Source organism: Aotus nancymaae, unplaced genomic scaffold, assembly GCF_030222135.1.
Source record: "Aotus nancymaae isolate 86718 unplaced genomic scaffold, 86718_ANA_hifiasm-v0.15.2.pri h1tg000011l, whole genome shotgun sequence".
In the NCBI taxonomy this organism is placed as follows: domain Eukaryota; kingdom Metazoa; phylum Chordata; class Mammalia; order Primates; family Aotidae; genus Aotus; species Aotus nancymaae.
This window is the reverse complement of record NW_026988422.1, coordinates 73,529,623-73,554,896: the sequence shown is the minus strand read 5'-3', so window position 1 is coordinate 73,554,896 and position 25,274 is coordinate 73,529,623. Positions and strand designations below refer to the sequence as shown.

At 43.8% G+C, this 25,274-nt stretch overlaps 1 protein-coding gene and 1 pseudogene across 1 annotated transcript in view; one reads left to right on the top strand and one right to left on the bottom strand.

The window, feature by feature from the left end:
- Positions 1-25,274, bottom strand: part of KCNK13 (potassium two pore domain channel subfamily K member 13) — a 112,514-nt gene that overhangs the window by 29,888 nt on the left and 57,352 nt on the right. The gene's annotated exons all lie outside the window — the stretch shown is intronic.
- LOC105717799 (small ribosomal subunit protein uS13-like) lies at positions 20,805-21,583 on the top strand (annotated as a pseudogene).

Sequence of the window (25,274 nt, the reverse complement as noted above, 5' to 3'; positions counted from 1 at the left end):
ATGCTACCATGCCTGGCTAATATTCATATCTTTTTGGTAGAGATGGCCATGCTGCCCAGGCTTGTCTCCAACTCCTGACCTCAAGTGATCTGTCCACCTCGGCCTCCCACAGTACTGAGATTATAAGCGTGAGCCACCATGTCTGGCCTGTCTTCCAGTTTTTCTCTCTAGTTTGAACTCATTCCGCTGAGCTCCATCCTCGTGTATCCAGCTGACTGCTTTACTTTCCACTTGGCTATGTAATAGTGATTCTCAAATTAACAGGTCCAAAATGGAATTCCTTTCTTTCCCCTCCAATCTGATCCACCCACAGTCTTTCCTTTTTCAGTAAATAGCAACTTTCCCCTTCCAGTTGTTGAGGCCTAAAACAGTCATCTTCTACTCCTCTCTTTCTCTGACACATCCAATCCATCAAGCAATCCTGTTTGTTCTACCTACCAAAATATATTCAGAACTCAACCATTTCTCATCACCTTTCCTGCCACCTCCATGGTCCAAAACATTCTGTCTTCCCTGAATGGTCCCCCTGCAGCCATCCTCCCCAGCCTGCAGCAGCCAGAGCCATCTTTCGGAAACAAGTCAGATCATGCACCCTGCAGCCCCAAACTCTCCATTGGCCCCCATTCACCTGGTGTAAAAACCAAAGTCTTTACAAGAGCCTACAAAGCTGCTGCAATCTTCTCCTCCCCAATTCTACCTCTAACTTCTTCTCCAGCCCCTCCACTGTTCACTCAGTCTCTTTGGCTACATGGCCTCCTTGCTGTTCCTCCTCCATCCCAGGCACCCTCTGTACCTCTTGCTTTCTCTGCATTTCCCCCAGATACCTACAACGCTCATCCTCCCACCTCTTCATGTGTTTGCTCAAATGCCATCTTCTCAGTGAAGCCTTCCCCAACCACCCTAAAGAAAACTGGAGTGGCCAGGCGCGGTGGCTCATGCCTGTAATCCCAGCACTTGGGGAGGCTGAGGAGGGCAGATCATCTGAGATCAGGAGTTCGAGACCAGCCTGACCAACATGTAGAAACCCTGTCTCTACTAAAAACAAGAATTAGCCGGGCGTGGTGGCACATGCCTGTAATCCCAGCTACTCAGGAGGCTGAGGTAGGAGAATCGCTTGAACCCAGGAGGCAGAGGTTGCAGTGAGTGGAAGTCACGCCATTGCACTCCAGCCTGGGCAACAAGAGTGAAACTCCATTTTGGGGTGGGGGAGATGGTGAGAAGAAAGAAAAAAAAGACAACTGAACTCCTATCCCTCTTTTCTGCTTTATTGTAAATTATTTTCTTACACATATCAGCAGTATGATACACCGTATATTTTAGATATTTGTTTCTTGTCTCTCCTATTAAGAGTGTATGTTCCACTAGGACAGAGATTCACTGCTGTACCCTCAGAGCCTTGGATGATGCCTGAAACAGAATAAGGGCTCAACAAATATTATTTTCACTTGTACATAGTTGGATTAACTTCCCCTCTTCCTGTACAGCTTTTGCAATCATTCCCACTTAAGTTTTCCAATGCAATAGCTCATATGGGAAGGGCTAGCTAATTAAATTAATAAAATTAATAGAATAAGCAAGTATTCAAGGGAAAATTATAAAATTACCTAGAGAATAAGTGATTTACAAATGTCCTTAACCCAGAAGCAACCATTTATGTAAATAAATTGATTAGTTTTTTATAACCCATTCTTATTGATACCTCTGGTAGTTCTGTGTATGTCTGAATGGTCCTGTTTATCCTCTCTTGTTATTGTAACCAGTCACACAATGGAAGCTGGACAGGGCTGACCAGGAAATAGACTGCAGGATGGGCAAGGCTAGTAGAGTACATGCTTGGTAGAGAGTATGGCATTGTGGGCAGAAGAACAGGCATTGTGGGTAGGAGAGCAGGCATTGTGGGTAGGAGAGCATGGCATTGTGGGTAGAAGAAGTGGTGCGGTGGTAGGAAAGCCCACATTCAGTGTTGGTATAGATCATTCAGGATAGTTGGCAAGGGCAGAACATTCTCATGGTTTCAGAGCAAACCAAATAGAACACATGCTGCCTAATTAGGGTAAGGCAGAAGCAAAGGATAAAATCTGACTCTGACTCTGAAGTCAGAGGATAGATGCAGACCAGATAAGAGCCTGGGTCCAACTGAAACTAACCACATCAGGTAGCAAGATCCATGCCAAGACCCACCCACCACCACCTGGTGACCCCAGGACAGAGGCTGGGTGTCCCACTCTAAGCACATTCTTTGGTGGGCAGACAAGGGCTGCCAGGTGTCACCACTCTTGGGAGAAAGGCTGGACACACAGGGCATAGAAATGTGGCTGCCACACCTGAAGACAGCTCCCTGCCTCTAAGTTGAGGCAGATCTAAGCTCATCTTCACAGCTCAGAGGCCTTCAGACCCCAGTCGATGTTTCTTCTCATGATTCCCCTTTCAGTACTCCTGATGACATCAGAAGGAGGGCCTTCCATAAGTGGAAACTTTATTCATACCACAATATTCACGGCATGCCCAGTGCATGCCAGGTTATGTGCTATGTACTTAGATCACGACAAAAAAGTAAACACAGTTCCTGTCTACAAGTGCAATAGTGAAAATAGACTCACAAACAAGGATAAGTAAACTACGGTGATGATAAAAACAGCAACAGTTAGTATTTATCCAGGACTTAACAAAGTTCCAGGCTCTGTGCTATAAACTTTACATGGATCATTTTATTCAGCAGCCTGTGAGGTAGATACTACTGGTATTAAGTTTCTATTTTACAGAGACTTATAGAGGTAAAAGAAATTGCTCATGGTCACACAGTTAGACAGAAGCAGAGCCAGTATGAGAATTACAGTCTTTCTGACTCCAAAGCCAGTGCCTTAATCACTAAGCCCTACTGATTCTCGGGGCTTTATGGAGTACAGTGGGAGGAACACCTAATTCTGTCTGGGGTCTGGGGAGGCCAGGGGAAGGAGGGTCAGAGAGCTCAGAGAAGGTTTTCCCTGGGAGGTGGGGGATGTCTGAGCTGAGGCCAGAAGAATCATGTGGTCTAGGTCAAGTTGCAGGAGAAATGCTGCGGGTTCAGGGAACTTCTAGTGCACAGGAAGAGCACAGTGTGCTCAGGCAAGTGCCAGCAGGGTAGCAATGGGGATGGGCAGAGTTGGGTGTCAGAGGGGCAAAGCTGGGGAAATGTCAAGGCCCAGACCAGGCCTTCCTACAGTGCAGTCCAGCATGAGCCTGTGCTACATATCTCCCAGGCCTCAGAAACCCATGGAATGAAACCTCCTTGAACAGGGAGACTCTATGTCAATTAAAATAGGTTACTTATGAAACAATCCTAAAATTCATATGGAACTACAAAAGACTCCAAATAGTCAAAGCAATCTTGAGCAAAAATAATAAATCTGGAGGCATCATACTACCTGATTTCAAAATAGACTGTGAAGACACTGTATTAGACCATTCTCATGCTGCTAATAACATAATGCAGACTGGTTAATTTATGAGACTGACGTGCTACCTACTGCGCTAACGAGGCACCTTGGACTGGTTAATTTATAAAGAAAAAGAGGTTTAATGGACTCATAGTTCCACATGGCTGGAGAGGCCTCACAGTCATTGTGGAAGGCAAAGGAGGAACAAAGGCATGACTTACATGGTGGCAGGCAAGAGAATGTGTGCAGGGTAACTGCCTTTTATAAAGCCACCAGATCTTGTGAGATTCACTATCATGAGAACAGCATGGGAAAACCTGCTCCCACGATTCAATTACCTCCCATCTGGTCCCTCCCACAACATGTGAGGATTATGGGAGCTACAATTCAAGACAAAATTTGGGTGGGGACACAGCCAAACCATATCAGCAACTGTAACCAAAACAGCACAGTATTGACATAAAAACAGATACATAGGCCAATGGAATAAAAGAGAGCCGAGAAATAAATCCACACATTTGCAGTCAATTGATCTTTGACAAAAGTTCCAAGAATGCACAATGGGAAAAGGACAGTCTCTTCAATAAACGATATTGGGAAAACTGGATATCCATATGCAGAAGAATGAAACTGAACCCTTATCTCATACCATATACAAACATCAACTCAAAATGGGTTAAAGACTTAAACATAAGACCTGAAACTATAAAACTACTAGAAGAAAACATGGAAGGCGGTCTTGACATTGATGTTGGCAATGATTTTTTGCATATGACCCCAAAACACAGGCAAGAAAAAGCAAAAATAAACAAACGGGGCTGCATCAAACTAAAAGCTTCTGCACAGCAAAGAAAACAATCAGAGTGAAAAGATGACCTATAGAATGAGAGAAAATATTTCTATCCCACACATCTGATATAGGGCCAATATCCAAAATATATAAGGAGGCCGAGGCGGGTGGATCACGAGGTCAAGAGATCGAGACCATCCTGGTCAACATGGTGAAACCCCGTCTCTACTAAAAATACAAAATATTAGCTGGGCATGGTGGTGCATGCCTGTAATCCCAGCTACTCAGGAGGCTGAGGCAGGAGAATTGCCTGAACCCAGGAGGCGGAGGTTGCAGTGAGCCGAGATTGTGCCATTGCACTCCGGCCTGGGTAACAAGAGCGAAACTCCATCTCAAAAAAAAAAAAAGTCAACAGCAAGAAAACAGATATTTAATAATAGTCAAAGGACCTGAACAGACATTTCTCAAAAGAAGACATAGAAATGGCCAAAAGTTACATGAAAAAATGTTCAACATCACTAATCATCAGGGAAATGCCAGTTAAAACAACAGTGAGATATTACCTCACACCTGTTAGGATGGCTATCCCCACCAAAAAGGTTAAGTGTTGCTGATGATGCGGTAAAAGAGAATCCTTGTACACTGTTGGTGGGAATGTAAAAAAATAAAATAGGTTACTTTTGAGGCTCTGTGTATTAGGCTATTCTTGCATTGCTAGAAAGAAATACCTGAGAGTGGGTAATATAAAGAAAAGAGGTTTAATTGGTTCATGGTTCCACAGCAGTACAGGAAGTATGGAGGCATTTGCTCAGCTTCTGGGGAGGCCTCAGGAAACTTAGAATCATGGTGGAAGGTGAAGGGGAAGCAGGCACATCTTAAAGTGTGAGCAGGAGGAAGAATGGAGGAGGTATCACACACTTTTTTTTTTTTCTTTTTGAAACAAGGTCTTGCTCTATCACCCAGGCTGGAGTAGAGTGGCATGATCTTGGCTCACTGCAACCTCTGCCTCTGGGGCTCAAGTGATCCTCCCATGTCAGCCTCCCCAGTAGCTGGGACTACAGGCATGCACCACCACATCTGGCTCATACCACACACTTTTAAGCAACCAGGTCTCATGAGAACTCTATCACAAGAACAGCATCAAAGGGGGAAATATGCTCCCATGATCCAATCACTTCCCACCAGGCCCCACCTCCAACATTGGGGCTTATAATTTGACATGAGATTTGGGCAAAGACACAAATTCAAACCCTATCACTCTGCTAACCATGGGCTTCCTTGAAGAAGTTACACTTGAAACTGGAAACCTGCCTTCCTGTGCATCAGACAGACCTTCTCTGATATGGCTGGTTCTGGATTTTGCAGGTTGGAGTGTCTCATTCATGAAGACCTTTGAGAGATAGATTGAGAATCTTATCTTTATTGCATTTATTATTTTTATTTCTTGTATAAACAGGGTCTTGCTGTGGTGCCTAGGCTTGTCTTGAACTCCTGGCCTCAAACAATCCTTTGTCCTTAGTCTCCCAAAATGCTGGGATTACAGGAGTGAGCCAGTACACCTGGCCCAGATTTTACCTTTAATAGGAGAGCATAGTAGTTAAGTATGGGCTGTATAACCAGACTTCCCAGGTTCAAAACCAGCCATACTGAACTATCATCCCCAAACAAGCCACGTCCCCTCCAGCTTCTGTGCCTCAGCCTGGGACCCTGTTTCACTTTTCCACTCCCTTCTTTGGCTAGGAAATTTTGACAGTGCATTTCAAGTCGGTTTAAACATTATAATTCCATGAAATCTCTGAAGACTAGGTTATGGGTCCCTCTTGTGAGCTCTTATGTATCTTTATGTGAGCAATGTGTACACACCCCTCTGGTAGCCATAGCTCTGTGTTGTAATTGCTGGTTTACTTGTCTGTCTCACCTACTAGATGCTAAACAGTTGGAGGGCTGTGGATTACTTGATTGCTCTTATGTCTCCAGTGCCTAGCACAAAGCCTGGACGTAGTAAGTGCTCTATTTGCATTTGTGGAATCAAGTTAGAAATTGCAATCATCTTTTGCCCTCTCCCATGTCTATGAATTCAGTGTGTACTCAAGTTCCTTCTCAATAATGCCTCCTGAATTCTTCTCTCCATCACCATGACCCAAGCACCTTGGTTTAAGCCTTCTTCACATCTCACCATGCCTATGATGATCTCATTGCTTATCCCCAGCCACAGCAATAGGCAAACCCTGTGATACGGTTTGGCTGTGTCCCCATCCAAATCTCATCTTAAATTGTAGCTCCTATAATCCCCATATGTCGTGGGAGGGACCTGGTGGGAGGTAATTGAATCATGGGGGCAGGGTTTTTTCCATGCTGTTCTTGTGATAGTGAATCTCATGAGATCTGATAGTTTTATAAGGGGCAGTTTCCCTGCACACGATCTCTTGCCTGCAGCCATGTAAGATGTGCCTTTGCTCCTCCTTTGCCTTCCTCCATGATTGTGAGCCCTCCCCAGCTACATGGAATTGTGACTCCATTAAACCTCTTTTTCTTTACAAATTGCCCAGTCTTGGGTATTTCTTCATAGCAGTATGAAAATGGACTAATACACCATGCAATATATAAACCTTTCCTGACCTTATTCATCTCTCAGGGAGGCACAACTGGATTTTACCACCAAAACAGCACTTTTACAGTGTCTTTCCAGTTCAGTGCAAAATGTTGACCTCCTGTATTTGACTGGAAGCTGCTGGATAGCAAGGATGATGTGTTGTTATTCATTCTGTCCAGCATCTTACAAGTTGAGTGATGATTAGTAGAGTAAATCTGATTTATTACCTTCTTTCCTAAAGTTCTCTATTAGCACTCTGTTGCTCATAGGATAAAATATGTGTTCCTTAGCAGGGTCCTATAATCAGGAACAAGTGTAGGATATCCACTCTCACCATTTCTATTCAACACTGTGCTGGAGGTTTTAGTGCAATCAGGCAAGCAAAAGAGATAAAAAGCAGATTGTAGAGAAAGTAAAACAGAGGCCAGACATGGTGGTTCAAGCCTGTAATCCCAGCACTTTGTGAGGCTAAGGTGGGTGGATCACTTGAGGTCAGGAGTGAAACCAGCTGGGCCAACATGGAGAAATCCTATCTCTGCTAAAAATACAAAAATTAGCAGGGTATAGCGGTGGACTCCTGTAAAATACAAAAATAGTAGGGCATAGTGGTAGACTACTCAGGAGTCTTGAACCCAGATGGTGGAGATTGCAATGAGCCGGGATCACCCCACTACACTCCAGCCTGGGTGACACAGTGAGACTCTGCCTCAAAAAAGGAAGTAAAACAGTCTTCATTCACAGTAGACATAATTGTCTATGTAGACAATCCAGTGGAATCTAGCAGAGAATCAAGACGAATACGTAAGTTTGGCAAAGTTGCAGGAGACAAAATATAACAATTCTATTTCTATATATTAGTGATGGACAATAAAAAATGGAACTAAGATATGTACAATAGCATCAAAAATATAAAATACTTAGGGAAATTTGACAAAAGATGTACAAGATCTGTACACTAAAAACTACAAAAGATTACTGAGAGAAACTTAAAAAGACCTAAATAAGTACAGAGATATGTCATGTTCATGGATCAGAAAACAATATTTTGTTAGGATGTCAATTCTCCCAGATTGATTCAATGCAACTCTAATCAAAATTCCAGCAGCATTTTTATAGCAACTGACAAGTTAACTTTGAAATGCACATGGAAATACAAAGAACCTAGAATGCCAAAGCAACTTTGAAAGAGAACAACATTAGAGACTGTTAAACCAAATTTGGGCTTTAGAGGCCTCCGTCCAAGTCCTACATAGTGAACTACAACCTAACTTAGTACATAAACAATTTGAAAAGCAAATAGGAATTTGCCTTTGCTGAGTCTTAGTCTAGTATCAGTTGCCAGCAGCCAACTGTTCAAATCATGTTCAGTAAGGCAAATGCCATGCTGGAGCCAACTGGGCTCTTTTTCTCTGCCTCACTTCTGTTTTCTGTACATCTCTTCTGTTTTTCTGTTCAAAATGTTATCCATGCACATAGCAGCCCCAGAGTCTCACTGAATTTGTCCTGGTTCTAGGATCTGCCTGATTCGTGAATTGTTCTTTGCTCAATTAAACTCTACAAAATTTAATTTGCCTAAAGCTTTTCTTTTAACAAGACTTACACTACTTGATTTCAAGACTTCTTATACAGGTGCAATAATCTAAATAATGTGATTGTGTAAAGACACACATGTACATCAGTGGAACGCAATAGAGTCAAGAAATAAACCCACACATACACGGTCAACTGATTTTTTTACAAAGGTGCTGAAGGGTAGCAGAATATGCCACCCTAAATGTGCTGCTTTGGTATAAGGATTATTCTGAGCTGAAGGCAATTGAGAAGAAGCAGATATTTAAAAAGCTGTGAATCCCAGCACTTTGGGAGGCTGAGGTGGGAGGACGGTGTGAGCCCAGGAGGCAGAGGTTGCAGCCAGCCAAGATCACACCACTGCATTCCAGCCCTAGAGACAGAGAGAGACCCTGTCTCAAAAAAAAAAAAAAAAAAAAAGAGAGAGAGAGAAACAAAGAAGTTTCTGCTCTTTTCCTAAAATAGGGACATAAATTTGTAAAGGTGTCCCCACCTTTTTTCTTTACCAGGAAGGACAGACATTAATCTCAGGAGACAACTCTAGATCTTTATTAACCCAGCAAATTCGACCAGAGGAATCTATGTAACAAACCTTATTAACTAGCCCTTATCTTCCACTAGTTCCCCCATACATTTACCTTCCCATAATTTGTTCCCCTAGAAACTTGTAGTCATTTTCCTTTGTCTTGTCACTTAAAAAATATATTGTTCTTTTGTTAAGGTGCCATGTAAGCCCAGTTCCTAACCAACCTTGTTTTTACTCGCCAGTGAATGCTCCCATACGTAAGCACATGTTAATTGAAGAGGGAGACCTAAGCATCTAAGACCACCTTCCCCTTGGCTTCCACATTTCATTTCAATAGGAGAAGTAAAGGCTGGCAGATGGCGCCACCTTAATCGCCCTCCTATAGATGGTAGGCATGGTATGGAGGAATCTTTCCCAAAGGCATTGTTTTTACTTAAACAGGATCAAACCCCTACCCCATGCCTACTCCATGGACCAAGACCCTTTCACATGTAATTTCTAAAGTTGTAAACCCAAGACCCTTTCATGTGTAATCTAGGAGTTAGGAGTTGTAAGCCTAAGGGCAGGGGCTTTGTTAGATGAGCTTGGGTGCTAGGCAGCTATGCTGCCTTGCTCCCGGCCGAATAAATCACCCCTTCCTTCCCAGTTTGGTGTTTGAGAGATTTGTTTCTTGGCCGTTCCTGCTTTATTTGGTTCCCTGACATGTTAATAACCCTCTGTTTGTTTAATCTGTCTTTCATCAGCTTAATTTACAGCACCAACTTAAGAACCTAGGAGGGTACAGGGAAAATGAATTTTTCCTCCCTTACAGTGCCAAGGCAATACACTTGGAAATGAAATATGTTTTTAACAAATGATGATTAAAAAATTGGACAGCCAAAGCAAGAAAACAAATTATTGATGCATATAACAATATAAATAAATCTCAAAACGATTATGCTGAGTGAAAGAAGCCAATCAAAAAAGAACATATATTGTGCAATTCCAATTCTGTACAATTCTAGAAAATGCAAGGTAAGTCACAGTGACAGAGAGCAGATTTCTAGTTACCTGGGAATGGGGAAGGGAGAGCTGAGTTACAAGAGGGCATAAGGCCGGGCATCGTGGCACACACCTGTAATCCCAGCACTTTGGGAGGTAAGGCTGGTGGATCACTTGAGGTCAGGAGTTTGAGACCAGCCTGACCAACATGGTGAAATGCTGTCTCTACTAAAAATACCAAAATTAGACAGATGTGGTGGCACACACCTGTAATCCCAGCTACTTGGGAGGCTGAGGCAGGAGAATTGCTTGAACCCAGGAGACTGAGGTTGCAGTGAGCCAAGATTGCACCACTGCACTGCAGCCTGGGCAATGAGAGCAAAACTCCATCTCAAAAACAAAACAAAACAAAACAAAACAAAAAAACAAGAAGGCATAAGGATGCTTGGGCATGATGCATCTGTTCCTTACCTAAATCGCATAGGTGGTTTCAGGAATGCATGTATGCATATGCATTTGTGTACTCATTAAATTGTCAAATATATGCAGACTATTGTATGTCAATTATAGTTTAATAAAGTTGCAAGAAATAAAAGCTCTGGTTTAAAACAAATAGCTCTGGTTATACTATGAAGCTTAAGTGTGACGTCACTTTCTTGTGTATGTTTGCATTGAAGAAAAACCCTCCTGAGAATGCAGTCAACTTTAGAGTCACTTCCTGGGGTACGGACAAGGAAAGGAGGAGGAGGGGCTGCTAGCAGGGTCCAGTTCTCTTGGTTTGGACCTGGAGAAGCTAGAGTGTCCAGGAGGACCCCCATTTCCAGGGGATGGGGTGGCAGGTGGTGGAGTGATGCCCTTTCTTCTCATTCGCTATGGGTAGGAGTTTAAATTGGTCAGTTGAGAAATAACACGCCTTCCTCTAATGTGACAGCTGGGTGGCTGAGAGCTGCGGGAGGCTCAAGTCCCCTCTACAACATGTTGCCTCAAAGTTGCCATCATTTACTTACTTACTCTGAACTCTGCCAAAAGTAGCCAGAGGAATGATCATTAAAACATCCACTGCCCCAGGAGAGAATGACCTTTGCTGATTTATTTCTCATCATGGAACTTAAAATGTACAGAAGTCACAAGCACATTTATCCTGTTCCCAGCCAAATCTTTAACCCACAAACTCTACTGGGCATGATTAATCTTCCTCAGATAATTCAGAGGGTACAGCAGGATTTTAGAGGGAATCCTGTGGGATTTTCAAGGACGCGACACTAAAATGAAATGAGCTTCAATTTGTTTCCGTGCTTCTCCAGTTTTAGTACCAGATTCCTCTTTTTAGAGAGAGGGGACTCGTCTGGAAGGGATGATGACTCACAGTCCCCAGCCCTGCACCAATGTTTAACAGTTAATGGCACCCCTCCTTTGTTCCCTCTTCCCCCAGTATCTAAATTACTGCTTTGTAGTATGGTGCATTGCTTCTCAATGGGCCTTCAAGGACGAGAATGTGCTTGATGGGTGGTAGGACTTCAAGAACCAGAAGAAGTAAACAAGTCTCTTAAGTCTTTTACTCTACAGGTGAGAACAGGCACTGAGGGAATCTACTTCTTGAATTTAAGGAGCCTTACATGATGGTTCAGAGGCTCTGAGGTGTGGGTTTTCTCCTTGTTCTTATAACCACCCTCCAACCTCAAACCCCAAAGTCAAGGGGCCTGTTTTAACCCTTATTTCTCCAGTCTCTTTCATGATAATTTGACTGGTTCCCGAGAGACGATGAATCCTGCATCCCAACATCTCAACTCTGACTACTCGCCATCTGCATGGTCACCTCACAGTCAAAGATCACACTGCTGGGCTGGACCACTGTACATGTTTCTAGCGGATTTTTTTTTTTTTTTTTTTGAGATGTAGTCTCGCTCTGTCACCCAGGCTGGAGGGCAGTGGTGTGACTGAACTCCCAGGTTCAAGCGATCCTCGTGCTTCAGCCTCCCAAGTACGTGGGACTACAAGCGTGTGCCATCACGCCAGGCTAACTTTTGTATTCTTAGTGGAGATGGGGTTTCGCCATGTTGCGCAAGCTGGTCTTGAACTCCTGGGCTCAAGTGATCCACCTACCTCGGCTTCCCAAAGTGCTGCAATTACAGGCGTGAGCCACTGCCCCAGCCCCCAGCGGGCCTTTCTGCTTCTTTTCTTGCCACGTACAACGCTGTTTCCTCCCAGCTTTGGAGTAAATCGTTAATGTTTCATTATGAGTGTGATCATTAAAAAATATAAACTGTATCTCACCACTCCCTTGCTTAGAATCCTTCAACGACACTGCGCTGTACAAAAGGAAAGAGCTCCAGCTCCTCACTGCCTTACAGGGCCCTGCATGCTTGAACTCTTGCCTCATCCTCAGCCTCATTTCATCACGCTCTCCCCCTCGCTCACTGTGCCTCAGCTACACTGGCCCACCGCAGGGCCTTGGCATCTGCTATTCTCTCTGCCTGGAATGCTCTTTCCCAGTTCCTCATTCACACTGCTGGTTGCAGGTCTCAGCTTCAATATCATTTCCCCAGACCCTTGGCCACCTAAAGAGTAGCCTGCCCTGTTCCCCAGCTGTATTCACTCATCACAGTCTGGTTTTGTTTGTTTTTGACAGCACTTGCCCCATCTTAAGTTACCTCTCATGTATTCATGCACTTCTTAAGGGAAAGTGGAAGCTCTGTGACAGGATGGACCTCACCTGCCTCTGCTACATGTCCAGTGCCAACTGGATGCCTGAACCACACTGGTCCCATGTGATTCTATCCTTCCAGAGCCTTCTTGGCCCCACTGTGCCTGATTAATGGAAGCAAACCCTTTGTGCCTTGCTGACTTCCCTGGAGCCGCACTGTTGCCTTCTAGACACTGCCTGGGTTTCTTTCTGGCCTTACTCTTCCCCTGGCTGTTTCCTCTGGGCCATATAACAGAAAATTAACCTCTGGGTCATCCAACAGAAAATTAAGCTTTTTTTTTTTTTTTTTTTTGAGACGGAGTCTCACACTATGGTCCAGGCTGGAGTGCAGTGGTGCAATCTCAGCTCACTGCAATCTCTGCCTCCTGGGTTCAAGCAATTCTCCTGCCTCAGCCTCCCGAGTAGCTGGGACTACAGGCATGCGCTGCCACGCCCAGCTAATTTTTTTGTATTTTTAGTAGAGACGGGGTTTCACCATGTTGGCCCAGCTGGTCTTGATCTCCTGACCTCGTGATCCGCCTGCCTTGGCCTCCCAAAGTGCTGGGATTACAGGCGTGAGCCACTGTGCCAGCCTAGAAAATTAAGCTCATTTTTAAATGAGCACAGAAGCAACTTCTTACTAGTAGTCAAAGAGATGTCACTAGCGAGAACAGCACCAATCTGTGCAAATTGGAAAGAGACTCCCCTCTGAAAAAAAAAGCTCCCATGGGTGCGGGCTATGGAGTGCATGCAGGGCAGATTTACCCCTCAGTTGGGGGCCTTTGTGCAGTGCACTCATCACACAGCTGTACATGGCATCTTTGAGATCTCAGTGATTCCATGTCAAGTACACACTGTCATATTTTATCAACCATATGACAGCAGCACATTGGGAAAAAGAAAAGTTACAGAATTCCATAAATAATATGATCCCATTTGGAAATCAAAATGGTAACATATGTTTCAGTCATGGATAGAAAGACCTGTATAGATAGAGGCAAAACTCCTATAGTAGTTATTTTGGGGGAGTAGAGCTTGCAATAGGACTTTATACTTGATACATTTCTGAATTGTGTATATATATATATATATATTTTTTTTTTTTTCTTTTTTTGAGGTGGGGTCTGGCTCTGTCGCCCAGGCTGGAGTGCAATCGTGCAATCTTGGCTCACTGCAACCTCCTCCTCCTGGGTTCAAGCAATTCTCCTGCCTCAGCCTCCTGAGTACTGGGATTACAGGCACGCACCATCACACCTGGCTGATTTTTGTATTTTTAGTAGAGACAGGGTTTCACTATGTTGGTCAGGCTGGTCTTGAACACCTGACCTTGTGATCCACCTGCCTCAGCCTCCCAAAGTGCTAGGATTACAGGCGTGAGCCACCGCACCCAGCTCTGTGTGCGTGTGTATATATATATATTTACAATGAGCACATATTACTTCAACAAACAGAAAATAATAATAATAAAGCTCTTTACATTTTGAAAAAAAAATAGCATGAAATAAAAAGCTGTAAGTAAAATGTCAAATTAATTGCTTTGAATTTCTTAGGTTCTTTGACCCTACATTTTTTTCTCTGCTATGGGTATTGATAAGCAGGGAAATGATCAAAATACCTCAAGTCAGAGGAGGAGATATTGCCAATGGTTGGATAATCGGCCCTAGAAAATCTCCCCACTCGGCTGGTCCGAGTGCAGTGGTGTTTACAGCTAATTGATCACAACCAGTTACAGATTTCTTTGTTCCTTCTCCACTCTCACTGATTCACTTGACTAGCCTTAAAAAAATAAAAAATAAAATAAAATAAAATCTCCCCACTCCACCACAGATGACAGCAACTCCTCAGAGAACCAATCCTGTCTTCACACTAAAAGCTGGACCACTTGCCAGACTAACAGTGGAATCAATCTCTAATTATAAGAAGCCACAGCTTTTTAAACACACAATTGTGTGTATAAGACTTATTACCACTGTGTCAAACCACTGAGTGGGAAAATAAATTCTGACAGTGGCAGTTCTAATGTGATAAACACACAGCTGGGAGTCAATTACATTGTTCACAATTTTACAACTCATTTATTTCCTCCATTTTTAGAAACAACTTTACAACTAAGAGCCTTCTTTCATTTGTTCTCAACGTATCATTTTAAAACAAGAGAGGGGCCGGGCACAGTGACTCACGCCTGTAATCCTAGCAAGTTGGGATGCTGAGACAGGTGTATCACCCGAAGTCAGCAGTTCGAGACCAGCCTGGCCAACATGGCGAAACCCCTTTTCTATGAAAAATACAAAAATTAGCCATCCATGGTGGCATGTACCTGTAATCCCAGCTACTTGGGAGGCTGAAGAAGGAGAATCACTTGAATCCAGGAGGTAGAAGTTGAAGGGAGCCGAGATCACGTCACTGCACTCCAGCCTGGGCGACAGAGCAAGACTCCATCTCAAAAATAAATAAATAAAATAAAATGAAACAAGAGTGGGAACATTGGCTAAAGACAGAAAAGCTGAAAAAAGGAAAAAGCTGCCAAGTTCACTGGGTACCTTGTTATGAGCAGGAAGCGCAGCAGGGTGCAGTAGGCAGAGGCCCCTGCCATGGTGGGAGAAAGGAAACCAAAGGCCAGGGAGGCAGAAGCTTTACTACTTTTCTGTGTGGATTTTGGCTCTTTTTAAATGAGCACAAACATGAAAAGAAGAAACATGAATCAGAGCAACTTGGTGAACTGCTCCATGACCTGTGGGTAATTCCTTCTAGAAACTACACTTTCACTGCCTGTTTTGCAATTTAGTGACCCTTGCTTTGTCCTTCCTTTCATTTCTTTCATTATCTGTCTTGGCCAGAGAAATACATATGAAGATGCTAATGAGCGTCCCCTTGAAACTTTAAAGACCTTTGTGGGGGTAGCCTTTTGCCATCCAAAGTGCTATTTTCTTAAACAATTTTTTTTTTTGAGATGGAATCTCACTTTTTCACCCAGGCTGGAGTGCAGGGGCACAATCTTGGCTCGCTGCAACCTCCGCCTCCCAGGTTCATGAGATTCTCCTGCCTCAGCCTCCCAAGTAGCTAGGACTACAGGCACCTGCCATCACTTCTGCCTACTTTTTTATATTTTTAGTAGAGATGGAGTTTCGCTGTGTTAGCCAGGATAGTCTCGATCTCCTGACCTTGTGATCCGCCCGCCTCGGCCTCCCAAAGTGTTGGGATTATAGGCATGAGCCACCACGTTCAGCCCCAAAGTGCCATTTTCAAATACTGGGTCTGTAGATCCCTCTCAGTTCAGCCTGGAACGAGGGGTGGGGGAAATACAGCTCCTTCCCTCTTTCGCCAGGCTTTCTCCATTCAGTGGGTCCTGGAGCTTCATTTAATGTCTATTCCAGCCAGACAACAGGACACAGATAAAGGACTACTTGCTCTCAAATAGCTCAAAATTCAGTTGGCAAGAAAGCCAGTAAATAACTATTTTACTACACAATGCTGTGGGCTGTCTTTGTGATAATAACTATCAAGGGTATTGATTATTTTGCTTTCAATAAAATCTTAGGCAGTTCAGGTTTTGCTAAGATTTTTAAAAAATTTTTCTCTTCCTTAAATCAATTCACTTGTATCCCTACTCTGAGGCAGAGACTTCTGCTCTGCCTTCCTTGGGGTCCTTATTAAAGGAGTCTCTCTTCTCACCTGGACTCAGGATTTATTTGCCAAGAGTCTCCAGATTCCTCATCCATGGGCACCTGACCTCGATCAGCAGCCACCTGTTCCCATCTGCCTGTTCCCACTTAGAAGTGACCATGATCAAACACGGAGACCTGCAAAATAGATCAGGGACCATCTACTCCATCCATTTCATCTGCAGGAAATGTGGAAACAGCAGGCCAGAGGCATGAAATGTGAGCTCAATGTGCATAAACTTCCTTGATGTTCAGCCTTCTGCTTGTCCCATCTGCTGTCATCCACATTCTGGCTACTTTTCATGACCCCCAGACCAACCTCCCTCTTGGTGGCATGTTTCTATTTCTGGATGCCATCCCCCAGTCTGTCCACCACACTGCTTCCCAGACTGGGTGTGTATGTGTCTTGCAGATGTTGTGTTGTAATGCGGGGTGTCCCCTGGTGCTCCCAGCACCCGTGAAGTGGGTTTCCTTTATGCCTGAGAAGTGATGACAGCTGAATGCTTGTTCTCATCTGTTCAGGGGGAAAAAAAGCAGCTTACAGACATCCCGGCTGTCACCACGAAGGTGGACTCTTCTGATAGGTCCCCTTTGGGAAGCTTCTTGAATACTCTACAAACAATGCCAGATCCCTACACTCAACCAGAAATGAAAACTTAAACACAGAGCAAAAAAGATTCCTTTTCTTGAAGAGAGGACCAACATGACTTAAAGCTTGAAAGCAAGCCGAAGGCCTTCCAACCTCCCTCCAACAAGGCCAGACCCTTCTCGTGCCGAACCCTGACATGGGAGCCACATCCTACCAGTGACATTTCAGGCCATCTTCCCTCTAACGCCTATCCACAGGCCTGTGAAAATCATCTGCCATATGGTGAGGAAGGCAGAAAAGGTCCTCTTGAGACCCGGCACTGGGCAGTGGCCGCCAAATAGAAAACAATGGAACCTCAACATCTTGATGTTTTAGAAATCTGAAAAATCACTTATGCAGCATCCTTTATCAGCCCTGAAACAGTCTGAGATGTCGGTGAACCTCAGCACCTTCCTTCCCTTGGTCCTCAGTGAGATAAATGTTGACTTCATGCCATGGCGGGCTGGCTGGGTCCCGAAGCAGCCCAAGGAGACGCCTAACGGCAGCACATTTCCCCTTTGCTTTGCCAAGAAGTCATCAAGCACATAAAGAGTTTTCTTTCATGAAACCTACTTCATCCTTATCTCTGTTTTCTTCTTGAATGAGTCCCAATTGCAGGATTCAGTAGAGATGTGAGTGTTTTTATTAGAAGACCTGGGTCAGCAGTGTGGAGGTGTGAGTTCCCCAAGTGAGCCACTAGGTCCAATTCTCTGCAACTTAACAACGTGCAGTGTATCTCTTGATAATTTTGAAAGTGAGATGAATTTAGTAAACCTTGGAGGCAGGGTAAAAACTCTCAAATCAGTCACGTCTATGATGAGTCGGCTACCGTGAGCTCCACAATTCCCAATTCAGGGCAGCCTTATCATCGAGGAAAGTGTTTTCTTCCCAGCAGTTCCTGTTTCTTATGGTTTGTTTTTAATAATGTTTGATTATAATAACATTTTGTATTTGTTATTCACAATAATATATCTTCATTATAGGAAATTCAGAAAATGCAAAACACTATTCGTAATCCTGCTGTTCAGAAAAGGGATCAAACACATCTGTCTGCGGTTCAGTTTCTCTGTCAGTGAAGAGGGAGTGAAGAATAGTATAATAGTATGAGGACTAAATGAGACTATAACGTAATCTATTATGCTATTATCCTGGACTAATGTAAAGCACTTAGCACATAAGAGTTCAATAATGTGAACTGCTATTACTGTGAACACCTTGATGTATTTCCATTCAGTCTTTGTGTGTGTGTGTGTGTGTGTGTGTGTGTGTTTACAAACATCAGCATTTCATAAACGCTGGATCTTTCTTACAGAGAGTTAATTTTCCTGAAAATTCCTACCTATGTCCAATTTTAGCTCAGTTCTGACTAATCATCTGAGGCCTATATTTCATAAACTACAATGGGAAGAAAGAGAGTAAAAAATAAGAAAAGAAGTGTTACCTCTATGTACAAGGAAATAGTGTTTATTTCTACCACTTGGACATGAACTTGCAGATGTTTTTCTAGAGGCAGCAATGCATTTCCCTCAAATTATATACATGCTGACCTAGTCTCCCATCTTATCAACTGCACAGGCTTTACAAGATAGAGATGGGGTCTCACTCTGTTGCCCAAGCTGGAGTGTGGTGGCACAGTCACAGCCCACTGTAGCCTCGAACTCCTGGGCCCAAGAGATCCTCCTATCTCAGCCTCCTGAGTAGCTGGAACCACAAGCAGGAGACTTCTTTGACTCTGGTGCCAAAGGATGCTTTGTAGAAGGGTCTGGCCTATTTCCCATGGTTTCAGTCACATTGCTGGGACTTGATACACGTAATTGGTGCCAACACGAGGTAGGCTCTGGGAACGTAGATGGAAAGAACCCATTTTCTCTTCTCTAGAAGCACCTATGGAGTTATACTGAGAAAGCAAATGGGTAGGCTGCCTCACAGTGCACTGTGAAAAGCTCTCTAGAGCAGCTGGTTTTGGACGGCTAATTTTTTGTATTTTTAGTAGAGATGGGGTTTCGCCATGTTGGCCAGGCTGGTCTCGAACTCCTGACCTCAGATGATCTGCCTGCCTCGGCCTCCCAAAGTGCTGGGATTACAGGTGTGAGCCACTGTGCCCGCCTACACTCCTATTTATTTAAATGTCCTTCTCTGGCTGGACGCAGTGGCTCATGCCTGTAATTCCAGCACTTTGGGAGGCTGAGGCAGGCAGATCATTTGAGGTCAGGAGTTCAAGACCAGCTTGACCATCTTGGCAAAACCCCATCTCTACTAAAAATACAAAAATTAGCCAGGTGTGGTGTTGCACACCTGTAATCCCAGCTACTTGGAAGGCCGAGGCAGGAGAATTGCTTGAGCCTGGGAGGTGGAGGTTGCCATAAACCAAGATCACGCCATTGCACTCCAACCTGGGCTAGAGAGTGAGACCCTGTCTGAAAAAAAGCAAAAATTAATGTTCTTCTCAATCTTCTTCCAGTTCTGGCATGTGATAAATCAATCTATGATCATCTTATCTGTTACAAGCAATTTCAATCACATCTCCTCTGAGTATTCATCTTTTCAAAATGAAGTGCCTTTTGATTAAACATTATATTCCAATGAAAGAATAGACAAAAACAGCTTCGTTGATGGTCTCAGCTATCATGTTAGGAACCATCTCTGGTTTTCTAATGACTATCTAAAATGGACCTAAATGATGACACCATTGGGCTCTCCCTGGCTCTGCTAAAAGATAATGTGTTAAAGTTATATGAATTGTTACACTGTTTACTTTCCTTGGAAAACCTGTTAGAGCCCATTCTTCCGCTTGTTAAGCCCAAGGAAGAACACACCCAAATGATGTAAAGTCCCCTATCTTCTTTAAATAAAATGCCAAACATACTTGTTTCACTCTCTAAGTTTCAGTCACATTGAATGCAGAGAAAGGGGATGAATAATATTAAGGGTTGGTGAAAATGTGGTCAGTGGAACTTTTCGTAGTCACAGGAAAATAAAATGTCACAGGGACATCATAAAACAATTGGGCATTATTTTCTAATGTGGAGCGGGCACACACCCTGCAGCCCAGCCATTCCACTCCTAGATATTTACCCTAGACGATGGTTCCCAAAGTGGAGCCTGGAGCAGCAGCTTCAGCCTCACCTGGAAACTTCTGCGAAATGCAACATCTCTGGCCTCACCCTAGGCCCTCTGAATCAGACGCTCCCCTCTGGGGAGGGGGCCCAGCAATATGTGGTCTCTCCAAGCAATTCTGATGCCACGTCACACTTGAGAGCGATTGCACTGTAGATGCCCACACATGTGCCTCCAGGAGACGTCTGCCAAGAATGTTCACTATGGCATTGACCACAATGGCAAAAACCCGGAAAAAAGCCCCAATGCCCCAAACCAGGAGAAAGAATGAGTAAACCGTGGAATATTCATATGATAGCGTATTATATAGAAGCAACAATAAACAGGTTCTAGTTTGGACACAATGTAGATGAATCTCGGAAACCTAAGATTGAGACTGAAAAGAAATTTGCAGTTGACTACATGGGTATGCTGTTTCTTTTGTAATCTCAAAGTGAAGCAATACATTGCTTAGAGTTACCTACTTATGTGATACAAGCATACATTTTGAAAAAACAAAAGAATGATAATTACACAGTTTAGGGTAGCGGTCCCTCTGGGGGGTGCTGGTGTGGAAGGTGCAGCATCCGTCCTCGGGTCAGGGGGTGGGGTTCAAGGTGTCCATTTTATTAGCAGGAAGCATACCTTAAATTTATGTTACACATATTCTTCTGTAGGTATCAAATATCAAGTTAAAAAAAGGGGAATGGGGATGAATTCTGCCAAGTATCACACTTTCTTGCTCACTTCGGAGAATGATGCTCAGAAAAAGCATCCAGTGAGAGACAGAATGTTAGAGAAAATTCTCCAGAGTGGAGCCGGCTTGGAAGGGTTTGTGGCCTCAGAGGAAGAGGTGAGCGATGAAGGAGGCTGAAACGCACAGAGGATTCCTCGTCTTACCTCTGTGTCCACCTCCACCTCCTGGATGGTAAGGCGCTGAGGGCCGGCCCTTTATTTCTGCCACCACGCTTGTTTGGGATATGCATTCTTCACCCAACGCCCGAGAGCCCGCACGCTGCACAGTGAGAAGTCAGTGCAGGGAATGAGCTGAAGGGAAGTGAGGAGAGGAATGAAAGGGAGCCCCTGGCCGAGGGGATCCCCAGGCCTGGATAAAGAGGCCCCTGAAAAACGCCTAAATAGCTCTTCCACAGGAGGCCTACGCGCCGCGGCTTTCGCTGCCGCCCTGTCTCTAGGGTCCCTGAAAATTTCCAGCATATTTTGCGAGTACTCAACACCGACATCGGTGGGCGGCGGCGAACAGCCTTTGCCGTCACTGCGGTTAAGGGTGTGGGCTGAAGACACGCTCCTGCGGTGCTGAGGAAAGCAGACACTGACCTCATCAAGAAGGAGGGAGAACTCGCTGAGGATGAGGTGGAACGTGTGATCACCATTATGCAGCAGCCACGCCAGTACAGGATCCCAGACTGGTTCTGGAACAGACTAAGGCTGTAAAGATTGGAAGACATAGCCAGGCTCCAGAGTGGTCTGGACAATAAGCTCCATGAAGACCTGGAGCGATTCAAGAAGATTCGGGCTCACAGAGGGGCTGAGCCACTTCTGGGGCCTTCGTGTCACAGGCCAGCACACCAAGACCACTGGCCGCCAGGGCAGCACCGTCGGTGTGTCCAGGAAGAAATAAGTTTGTAGGCCTTGTCTGTTAATAGTTTATATACAAAAAACAAAAACAAAAACAAAAACAAGAAAAAAAACAACCACCTAAATACATACAGGCGTTTTTACTACTCAGACATTTTGATTGGTTTGTTTTCACTACCAACTGAATCCTCCCTGGGACTGGAAGTAAATTGATGCTTAGAAAATTGTAAATCTTTCCCAGAATGAAAGAATACATTTCAATTGAAGACAGAGTACATAACTGCTACACAAAGTACTTAAATGTTTGCACCATCAATCTATTGTTAAAGACAAGATACGATTCCTGTTCTTCCTCCATAGGCTAGAAGGTCCATATTTTTTATTTCCATGTGCGGACTGATTTAAAATTGCCTCCAATCCTATTGTGGAAAGCTGTTCTAAATGGTAGTATTTAACACAGGGACAAGAATTGGATTCCCATAGGTCTGGGGTCAAGCCAGGTTTGCCTTCAACCTGGGCAATTACCAACCCTCCATCTGTTTTCTACAATAAATATTTTTCTTTATTTCCCAAAAGTATACTCAGAATGGTCACAGAATGTACTCTGTTAGATGAAACATACTCTTGGAACATTAAATAGCTTTTTTAAAAAAATTTATTTTAGATAGCATCTTGCTTTGTCTACCAGGCTGGAGTGCAGTGGCACAATCATGGCTCACTGCAGCCTCGAACTCCTGGGCTCAAGGGATCCTTCCACCTCAGCCTTATGAGTAGTGGGATTACAGGTGCACATTACTGCCCCCTGCTAAATTTTTTTTAAGAGATGGGGGTCTTGAGATGTTGCCCAGGCTGGTCTCAAACTCCTAGATTCAAGCAATCCTCCTGCCTCAGCCTCCCAAAGTGTGGGGATTAGAGGCATGAGCCACCACGTCTGGCCATGAATAGGTCTAATATGCTATGATGAGTGAGCTGTCTGTGAGGCAGAGAAATCAGTGTACAAAGAAAATAAATTATGGTGAGCACTTTTACCTTTAAATTACCCAAAGAACACATTTCCTGTCTCCAAAACAGGACAAAAACCGGCTAGCCCAGATCCATACACATATGTTTTATTCCCTTCAGAAAATGCAGAAAGGCTGTTTCTATGCTACAGACCATATAGGGTGCCAGGCATGGAAGAAACATTTTAAGGTGCATCCATTTTTTTTCATTTTTTAAAAATAAACTTTTTTTTTGAACAGTTTAAGATTCATAGAAAAGTTGTGACGATAATACAGAGTTCCCATATCATACCCTGCACTCAGTTTGCCCTGTTATTAACATTGCATTGCAATGAATCAACATTGATCTATTACTAATTAAATTCCATACTTTATTCAGACTTCCTTTATTTTTCCAGAATGTCTTTTTTCTGTTCTAGGATCCTACCCAGGATACTACAGTACATTTACCAGTCATGTCTCCTTAGGTAGGCTCTGCTGGTCTGACACTTTCTTAGACTTTCCTTGTTTTTGAAAACCTTGACAATCTTGAGTTACACTGGTTAGGTATTTTGTAGAATGTCCCTTAATTGGAATTTGTCTGATGTTTTCTCATGGTCACACTGGAGGCTGAGCGCAGTGGCTCACACCTGTAATCCTAGCACTTTGGGAGATTGAGATGGGCGGATCACTTGAGGTCAGGAATTTGAGATCAGCCAGCCTGGCAAACATGGCGAAACCCAGTCTCTACTAAAAGTACAAAAATTAGCTGGGGATGGTGGTGTGTGCCTGTAGTCCCAGCTACTTTGGAGGCTGAGGCAGGAGAATAGCTTGAACTTGGGAAGCGGAGGTTGCAGTGAACTGAGATTGTGCCACTACACTCCAGCCTGGGTGACAGAGAGAGATTCCATCTCAGGAAAAAAAAAACAACAAAAAAAAAACTGGAGTCATTGGTTTTAGAGAAGAAGACCAGAGAGGAGAAGTGCTATTCACATCACATCACATCCAGGGGATTCACTATCAGCATAACTTATCACTAATGATGCTAAAACCTTGAGCTCTAGCTGAGGCCGTGTTTGGCAGGTTTTTCCACTGCAAAGTTAGACATTCCTCAGCTCATGCTGTTTCCATACTGTGCTTTTTGGAAGGAAGTCACAATGCATAGCTCACACTTAGGAGTGGGGAGTTCATGGCCCATTTCCGTGAGGGTGAAATAATGTATTAAAAATTTTATTAAATTTTTCTTCAGAGGAGATTTGCTTCTGTTCCACCATTTATTCATTGAATCATTTACTTAAATCAGTGTGGACTTAGGGATATTTGCTTTATCTTTAATTTATTATCCAATTCCAATTCTACTTTTTTTTTGAAATAGGGTCTCACTGTGTTGCCCAGGCTAGAGTGCAGGGGTGTGACCATAGCTCACTGTGACCTCAACCCGGGCTCAGGTGATCCTCCCACCTCAGCCTACCGAGTAGCTGGGACTATAGGTGCACGCCACCATACCTAGCTAATTTTTGTATTTTTCTGTAGAGATGAGGTTTCACCATGTTGCCTAGGATGGTTTCAAACTACTGAGCACAAGCCATCTACCTGCCTCAACCTCCCAAAGTGCTGGGATTACAGGTGTGAGTCCCTGTGTCTGGCCCAACTTTACTTATTTTGTTGTTCAAATCCTTCCAGCTTTGGCCACTGAGAGTGCTTTCAATTGACTCCTGCGTCTCTTTGACATACTCCATCATTGTGTGTGTGCATGCGTGTGTTTAAGCACTTCCTTACTTGGTACATATGATTTTACCATGAGATTTCATATTAAAATTAAGTAGATCTAGGGGCTGGGGAAGGCAAAGAACTCCTTTTAAGTCTGAGGAGCTGTTATTACTATTATTTTGACATAAGCCTATCCTTCCTAAATGATCATTTTTTTCTACATTTGTATTACAAAAACATCCCCTTTCCTTCAATCTACAGTAAAAGATTCCTCATTCTCCTTTTAGCTGGAACTTCCATCAGAAAGCATGGAACTTGCACCTAACACCCAGGGATCCTTCATTCAATAACTTCTTCAGCCTAAGACTTGAGTTACTGCAAACTTCACGTTTCGCCTTTTACACATTTTGCAAATGTGAGTTGCTAAGCTCCATGACAACAGGGAGATTGTCTTCTTATTGTATTTTTCAAAGTTTAACTGCATTCATTTTCTCTTGCTACTGTAACAAGTGACCACAATTTTAGTGGCTTAAAACAACATACATTTATAATCTCACACTCCTGTAGGTCAGAAATCTGACCTGGGTCTAAGCAGGCTAAAATCAAGCTGTCCACAGGGGTGCATTCTTACTGGAGACCTTAGGTGAGAATCATTTCCTTGCTCATTCATGTTGCCCACAGAATTCAATTCCTTGTGGTTGCAGGACTGAGGTCTCCGTTTCCTTGCAGGCTCTCAGCTGCAGGCTGTTGTCAGCTCCAGTTCCTGGCTTATTGAGGCTGCCCACATGCCCTGGCTGGGGATCCTCTTTCTCCATCTAATATGGTGGGTGTGATCCATTTCATGTTTTGAATCTCTTCTGCCATTCTTACATTTCTCTGACCTCTGCTGGGAAAGATTCTCTGCTTTTAAGACCTCATGTGATTAAACTGGGCATATCTGGAGAATCCAGGATAATTTCCCTATTCGCAGGTTCCAGGAAATGGAACCTATCTTGGGGCAGGGGTCATGATTTGGTCAATTCCATCAGCGTAGTGTCTATATTA